At 43.2% G+C, this 7,597-nt stretch overlaps 1 long non-coding RNA gene across 1 annotated transcript; it reads left to right on the top strand.

The window, feature by feature from the left end:
• Window positions 1-450: 450 nt before the first annotated feature.
• On the top strand, window positions 451-3,949 carry LOC120043093. The gene is made up of 2 exons (XR_005476311.1): window positions 451-1,836; window positions 3,187-3,949. It is a non-coding gene; the product is annotated as an uncharacterized LOC120043093 (long non-coding RNA).
• Window positions 3,950-7,597: the final 3,648 nt, after the last annotated feature.

Genomic DNA, 7,597 nt, shown 5'->3' on the forward strand with positions numbered 1-7,597 from the left:
TCCTTTACATCATTTACCTCTAAACCCAGTCCTTTGTGTTCCTTTACATAATCTACCTCTAAACCCAGTCCTTTGTGTTCCTTTACATCATTTACCTCTAAACCCAGTCCTTTGTGTTCCTTTACATAATCTACCTCTAAACCCAGTCCTTTGTGTTCCTTTACATAATCTACCTCTAAACCCAGTCCTTTGTGTTCCTTTACATAATCCTTTACCTCTCTAAACCCAGTCCTTTGTGTTCCTTTACATAATCTACCTCTAAAACCCAGTCCTTTGTGTTCCTTTACATAATCTACCTCTAAACCCAGTCCTTTGTGTTCCTTTACATAATTTCTACCTCTAAACCCAGTTCCTTTGTGTTCCTTACATAATCTACCTCTAAACCCAGTCCTTTGTGTTCCTTTACATAATCTACCTCTAAACCCAGTCCTTTGTGTTCCTTTAACATAATCTACCTCTAAACCCAGTCCTTTGTGTTCCTTTACATAATCTACCTCTAAACCCAGTCCTTTGTGTTCCTTTACATAATCTACCTCTAAACCCAGTCCTTTGTGTTCCTTTACATAATCTACCTCTAAACCCAGTCCTTTGTGTTCCTTTACATAATCTACCTCTAAACCCAGTCCTTTGTGTTCCTTTACATAGTCTACCTCTAAACCCAGTCCTTTGTGTTCCTTTACATCATTTACCTCTAAACCCAGTCCTTTGTGTTCCTTTACATCATTTACCTCTAAACCCAGTCCTTTGTGTTCCTTTACATCATTTACCTCTAAACCCAGTCCTTTGTGTTCCTTTACATCATTTACCTCTAAACCCAGTCCTTTGTGTTCCTTTACATCATTTACCTCTAAACCCAGTCCTTTGTGTTCCTTTACATAATCTACCTCTAAACCCAGTCCTTTTTTTCTCCAGGTCTTTAAAGGTGAATTTCAGCTACCTGAGTTTCTAAGAGAACAATCTCAGGTACAGTAACTATTCTGCCTGTAGTTATGTTCTGCAGTTATCTATAATAGAGGCAAAATGGTGGCCACTGTTCATTGGAAATCTGGTTACAATTTTCCATCTGCTTTTAGTTATGAATTTCTCTCTTGTCTCGTTTGTTGTTGTTGTTATTGGTCACGATGACATGCTGTCTATGACTAGGTTTTTCTGTCTGCTGTACTGTAGTCTGACTGTTGTTCTCCGGTCTCATTTCTCACCTTGTGTTTGTGTTTTTGGAACGCTTCCTCTCACATTAGAGGTTCGTGAGCTAACCACATTGTCTGTCTCCTGTTGGTCCTTTTTTGATTTGTCACTGAACTGATGTGTTGTTTTTCGGGAAGAGTACTACTGCCACCGTGTGACAGCAAGCACACATGACATGCCGCCAGCAACACAGCGTGTGAACACTGATTCTGTGAAGTGTTTTTTTTGTTGTTGTTGTTGCGCAGAGCCATGATGAATTTCACTTCTTTCAAACAGTTCATACTTTTTGACACAAACGTTGATTTACAACACACAGTCCCATAATGCACCATCCCTCCTACTCCAGTCCCAGACCAGAGAATTCCCATAATGCCCATCTTCTCTCTCTAGCTTCAGAAGACTCCAGAGAAACCTAAACCCCAGTTAGGAGAAGCAGATGAACCATCCTTCTCTTCCAGTCCCAGACCAGAGAATTCCCATAATGCACCATCCTTCTCTTCCAGTCCCAGACCAGAGAATTCCCATAATGCACCATCCTTCTCTTCCAGTCCCAGACCAGAGAATTCCCATAATGCCCGCAAGTCTAACAAAAGTCTATCTTCTTCTTCTCTCCAGCTTCAGAAGACTCCAGAGAAACCTAACCCGCCACAGGTGGGTAGCATAACCCAATCGAATCTTAAGTCCCAAATGGCACCCTATTCCCTATCTGGGTCCTGATCTAAAGTGATGCACTACATAGGGAACAGGCCTTTTAGGGGGACACCCTTAATCGACCCAGCTCTCATCGTAGATGCTTTACTTAAAATACTTTTTCCTAAACTTCTCCTTGAGTAACCCCCCCCCCCTAGCCATTTTCCTTCTTGATTTATTGATTCACATCTGGCATGGGTTTAGAAAACACCAGATATCAATAAGCTTCTGCTAACTCCTTCATGTCCTTCTCTACCTCTTCCTCGCTCTCCATCCCCACCTCTCCCTCGCTCTCTACCCCCACCTCTCCCTCGCTCTCCACCCCCACCTCTACCTCGCTCTCCACCCCCACCTCTCCCTCGCTCTCCACCCCCACCTCTCCCTCGCTCTCCACCCTCACCTCTACCTCGCTCTCCACCCCCACCTCGCTCTCCACCCCCACCTCTACCTCGCTCTCCACCCTTACGTCTCCCTCGCTCTCCACCCCCACCTCTCCCTCGCTCTCCACCCCCACCTCTCCCTCCGTCTCTGACCTAAAGTAGTGCACCACATAGGGAATAGGGTGCCATAGGGCCCTGGTCTAAAGTAGTGCACCACATAGGGAATAGGGTGCCATAGGGCCCTGGTATAAAGTAGTGCACCACATAGAGAATAGGGTGCCATAGGGCCCTGGTCTAAAGTAGTGCACCACATAGGGAATAGGGTGCCATAGGGCCCTGGTCTAAAGTAGTGCACCACATAGGGAATAGGGTGCCATAGGGCCCTGGTCTAAAGTAGTGCACCACATAGGGAATAGGGTTCCATTTTTATTTTACCAGGTAAGTTGACTGAGAACACGTTCTCATTTACAGCAGCGACCTGGGGAATAGTTACAGGGGAGAGGAGGGGGGATGAATGAGCCAATTGTAAACTGGGGATGATTAGGTGACCATGATGGTATGAGGGCCAGCTTGGGAATTTAGCCAAGACACCTGGGTTAACACCTCTACTCTTACGATAAGTACCATGGGATCTTTAGTCAGGACACACGTTTAACGTCCCATCCGAAAGACAGCACCCTACACAGGGCAATGTCCCCAATCACTACCCTGGGATATCATTTCTTAACCAGAAGAAAAGGGTGCCTCCTACTGGCCCTCCAACACCACTTCCAGCAGCATCTGGTCTCCCATCCAGTGACTGACCAAGACCAACCCTGCTTAAAGCAAGCCAGCAGTATGCTAGGGTTCCACGTGGGATGAATTCATAATCTTTCTGGTAGTTTCCATTTGATTTGTGAAATACAGTGTCTGTGTTTTGTGTGTGTTTCAGAGCCAGACAAGACACCGATGGACAGAGGAAGTTATCAAATAAACTCTGCATCATCTTTTGGGGACCTCTGTGCTCTTCCATGGACACACACACACACACACACACACACACACACACACACACACACACACACACACACACACACACACACACACACACACACACACACACACACACACACACACACACACACACACACACACACACACATACACACACGTTAGCCTGTGTCAGTGGGGACCGGACCACCATGGCTTGGAGAACTCTTTTGGCCTTCGATGTTGTACTGTAAACTAATGATGTGTTTGTCACAAAATGGTGACCAGAGAATGTTGCTGTTATGTTTCTTTCTTGTCTAGGGCTGCAAAATTCTGGAACATTTCAAAAGATTCCTAGATTTCTCCAGAAATCTATAATTCTACAACTAGGATTTCTGGGAAACCTTTTGAAATTTGAGAAAAAGTTTTGCAACACTATTGTCACACCATGCTCATCTGGATTTGTAGTTTTTATGGTTTTCTCCCAGCTATATAAAAATCTGTGATTCTGTTGTAAGAAACTACAGTGGACTTAAAATGTAAATCTAAAAAAAAAAAAATACAGTATTTATAGATGAAATGTAGCTTTTTGAAGATGCTATATATCTATTTTAATGTTTCATTTTGTTTTTCATGCCTTTTTATCGTGCAATTCCATGGGGTACTGTGATGTACAAGATTCTAGTTAAGTATTGACAGTGATAAAGATGGCATTTTGTAACGTGTGTTTTTGTTTTTTTTTGTTAACGGAGACGGTATGATGAATTATGAAAGAGGGGGGTATGGCCGTAAACCACGGCAATGGAGAGAGAAAATAACAGGGTTTCAGCTGAGGAAGACGGGGGATAATCTAAATTTGACACCATGATGTTTGACGGTTCCTCAGACCGTGAAAGTAGTCTATGGGTCAGGGGAGAATGGAATCCATATTTCAGTTTACTGTAAACAGACATTACAAACTTCACCTAACTTTAGCCCATAGCTAGCTTAAAATCAATAACGTGATCGGTGCAACCGTATTCATTCAAGCAGGGGGATGAGAAAGCACTCCGCGTCTCATCGTATATTTCTTCACAGAGCATTAGTTATGGCCCTTGTCATTAATTAGTTCACTATACACAGAGGACAAAACATTAGGAACACCTTCCTAATATTGAGTTGCAAATCCTTTTTTTGCTCTCAGAACAGCCTCAGTTCCTCGGGTCATGGACTCGAAAGCGTTCCACAGGGATGCTGGTCCATGTTGACTGTAGGTCCATTCTTGATCCTCACAGGAAACTGTTGAGTGTGAAAAACCCAGCAGCATTGCAGTCCTTGACACACTCAAACCGATATGCCTGGCACCTACTACCATACCTCTTTCAAAGCAAAGGCACTTAAATATTTTGTCTTGCCCGTTCACCCTCTGAATGGCACACACACACAATCCATGTCTCAAGCCTTAAAAATCCATCTTTAACCCGTCTCCTCCCCTTCATCTACACTGATTGAAGTGCATTTTAACAGGTACCATCAATAAGGGGTCATAGCTTTCACCTGGTCAGTCTGTCATGGAAAGAGAAGGTGTTCCTAATGTTTTGTACGGTCAGTGTATATATGGAATGGGGTGCCAGTTGGGACCTATATGTTTAAAATGAGCTACTTCCAGTAATTAACATCTAGACATGGCCACCTCCAGTAATTTAAAATCTTTTAATAATAAGGAACAATATATTTGTTTATAGTAATACATTACATTCAATGCAAACGATGCGTCCTTTTACATACAAATACACTCTGCAATTCAAACGTTGGCTTTTTCAAAACATCATTTTGAAATGGATGTTGTGTTCTCTCACTTCTGATTAATTAGAAAATACAAGTCAACTAGGTGTAACAAAGGTTCCACACATTCAGTTATACACAGCAACGGGCATTCAGTTATACACAGCAACGGGCATTCAGTTATACACAGCAACGGGCATTCAGTTATACACAGCAACGGGCATTCAGTTATACACAGCAACGGGCATTCCGTTATACACAGCAACGGGCATTCAGTTATACACAGCAACGGGCATTCAGTTATACACAGCAACGGGCATTCCGTTATACACAGCAACGGGCATTCCGTTATACACAGCAACGGGCATTCAGTTATACACAGCAACGGGCATTCCGTTATACACAGCAACGGGCATTCAGTTATACACAGCAACGGGCATTCAGTTATACACAGCAACGGGCATTCAGTTATACCCAGCAACGGGCATTCAGTTATACACAGCAACGGGCATTCAGTTATACACAGCAACGGGCATTCAGTTATACCCAGCAACGGGCATTCAGTTATACACAGCAACGGGCATTCAGTTATACACAGCAACGGGCATTCAGTTATACACAGCAACGGGCCTTCAGTTATACACAGCAACGGGCCTTCAGTTATACACAGCAACGGGCATTCAGTTATACACAGCAACGGGCATTCCGTTATACACAGCAACGGGCATTCAGTTATACACAGCAACGGGCATTCAGTTATACACAGCAACGGGCATTCAGTTATACACAGCAACGGGCATTCAGTTATACACAGCAACGGGCATTCAGTTATACACAGCAACGGGCATTCAGTTATACACAGCAACGGGCATTCAGTTATACACAGCAACGGGCATTCAGTTATACACACTTCTCTAAAAACAAGGTAAAAAGTACCCATTAAAATCCACTATATGTCCTGATATACTGTCCTCATAGAAATATTGGACTTTTTTTTAGTTTTGTTATATTTATTTACATCAGTCAGTATAGACTTCAGAGATTTTCAAACAACAGAAATTATATTTAAACTGGTTGTTTAAAACATGTATTTTTACACCTAGTAAACAGTCTGAGATACGGTATGAAATTGCACATTATCATCTTGCCACAGACGGGGCTGTTTCCAGGCTTTGGTACACATTATCTTGATTGGAAGAAAATAGCTATCTCTCCAATCTAGCCTAGTTCAACCAGACTGAAACACTGTGCTCACCATTTGTAACAACGGTGAAACATCACATTATCAGTTTGGATTCCAGGCTACTAAACTTTCCCCCCTCCACACTTCAATCAGAAACTACCACGTGTAGTTGAGGGGCTCCCGAGTGGTGCAAGGTACTGCATCTCAGTGCTAGAGGTGTCACTACAGTCCCTGGTTCGATTCCAGGCCGTATCACAACCGGCTGTGATTGAGAGTCCCATACGGCGGCGCACAATTGTCCCAGCGTCGTCCGGGGTAGGCCGTCATTGTAAATAACTTGTTCTTTACCTGACTTGCCTAGTTAAATAAAGGTTACATTTAAAAAAAATTAGTGACATCTACTTAAACCATGAGTGTTCAAAAAAGAACCCTATTCTCTTCATCAGTGGTTCTCAACTAGGGATACTTGGCCTGTCCACAGGGGGTACTTGTGAAGTCTCCTGATAAAATGCACATGAGGGGGTACTTCAGAGGTACTCTGGGCAGAACCAAATGTACTTGGTGGTACAGTAATGGAAAACGTTTGAGAACCACTGCCCAGGGCCCTTGTCAAGAGTAGTGCACTATATAGGGAATAGGGTTCTATAGGGCCCTGGTCTGAAGTAGTGCACTATATAGGGAATAGGGTTCTATTTGGGAGCATCCCACTACAACACCTTCCTTACCACTATCGGCCCGTAATGGGTACTCTCCATACTGAAACGCTGATTTCTCCACAACATCTCAGGATTGGGGAAGACTGGGCAATGTGGTCACATGGTCTTCTCTGGATCGCACCACTCCATGGCAGCCATTTTGGAAGTAAGAGTGAAGGTTATTATTGGGAGCCACTGGAGACTGGTAAGGATGTACAGTTGAAGTTGGAAGTTTACATACACCTTAGCCAAATACATTTAAACTCAGTTTTTCACAATTCCTAACATTTAATCCTAGTAAAAAGTCCCTGTCTTAGGTCAGTTAGGATCATCACTTTATTTTAAGAATGTGAAATGTCAGAATAATAGTAGAGAGTGATTTATTTCAGCTTTTATTTCTTTCATCACATTCCCAGTGGGTCAGGAGTTTACATACACTCAATTAGTATTTGGTAGCATTGCCTTTAAATTGTTTAACTTGGGTCAAATGTTTTGGGTAGTCTTCCACAAGCTTCCCACAATAAGTTGAGTGCAGTTTGGCCCATTCCTCCTGACAGAGCTGGTGTAACTGAGTCAGGTTTGTAGGCCTCCTTGCTCGCACACGCTTTTGCAGTTCTGCCCACACATTTTCTATGGGATTGAGGTCAGGGCTTTGTGATGGCCACTCCAATACCTTGACTTTGTTGTCCTTAAGCCATTTTGCCACAACTTTGGAAGTATGCTTGGGGTCA

Source organism: Salvelinus namaycush, unplaced genomic scaffold (genome assembly GCF_016432855.1).
Source record: "Salvelinus namaycush isolate Seneca unplaced genomic scaffold, SaNama_1.0 Scaffold866, whole genome shotgun sequence".
Lineage (NCBI taxonomy): Eukaryota > Metazoa > Chordata > Actinopteri > Salmoniformes > Salmonidae > Salvelinus > Salvelinus namaycush.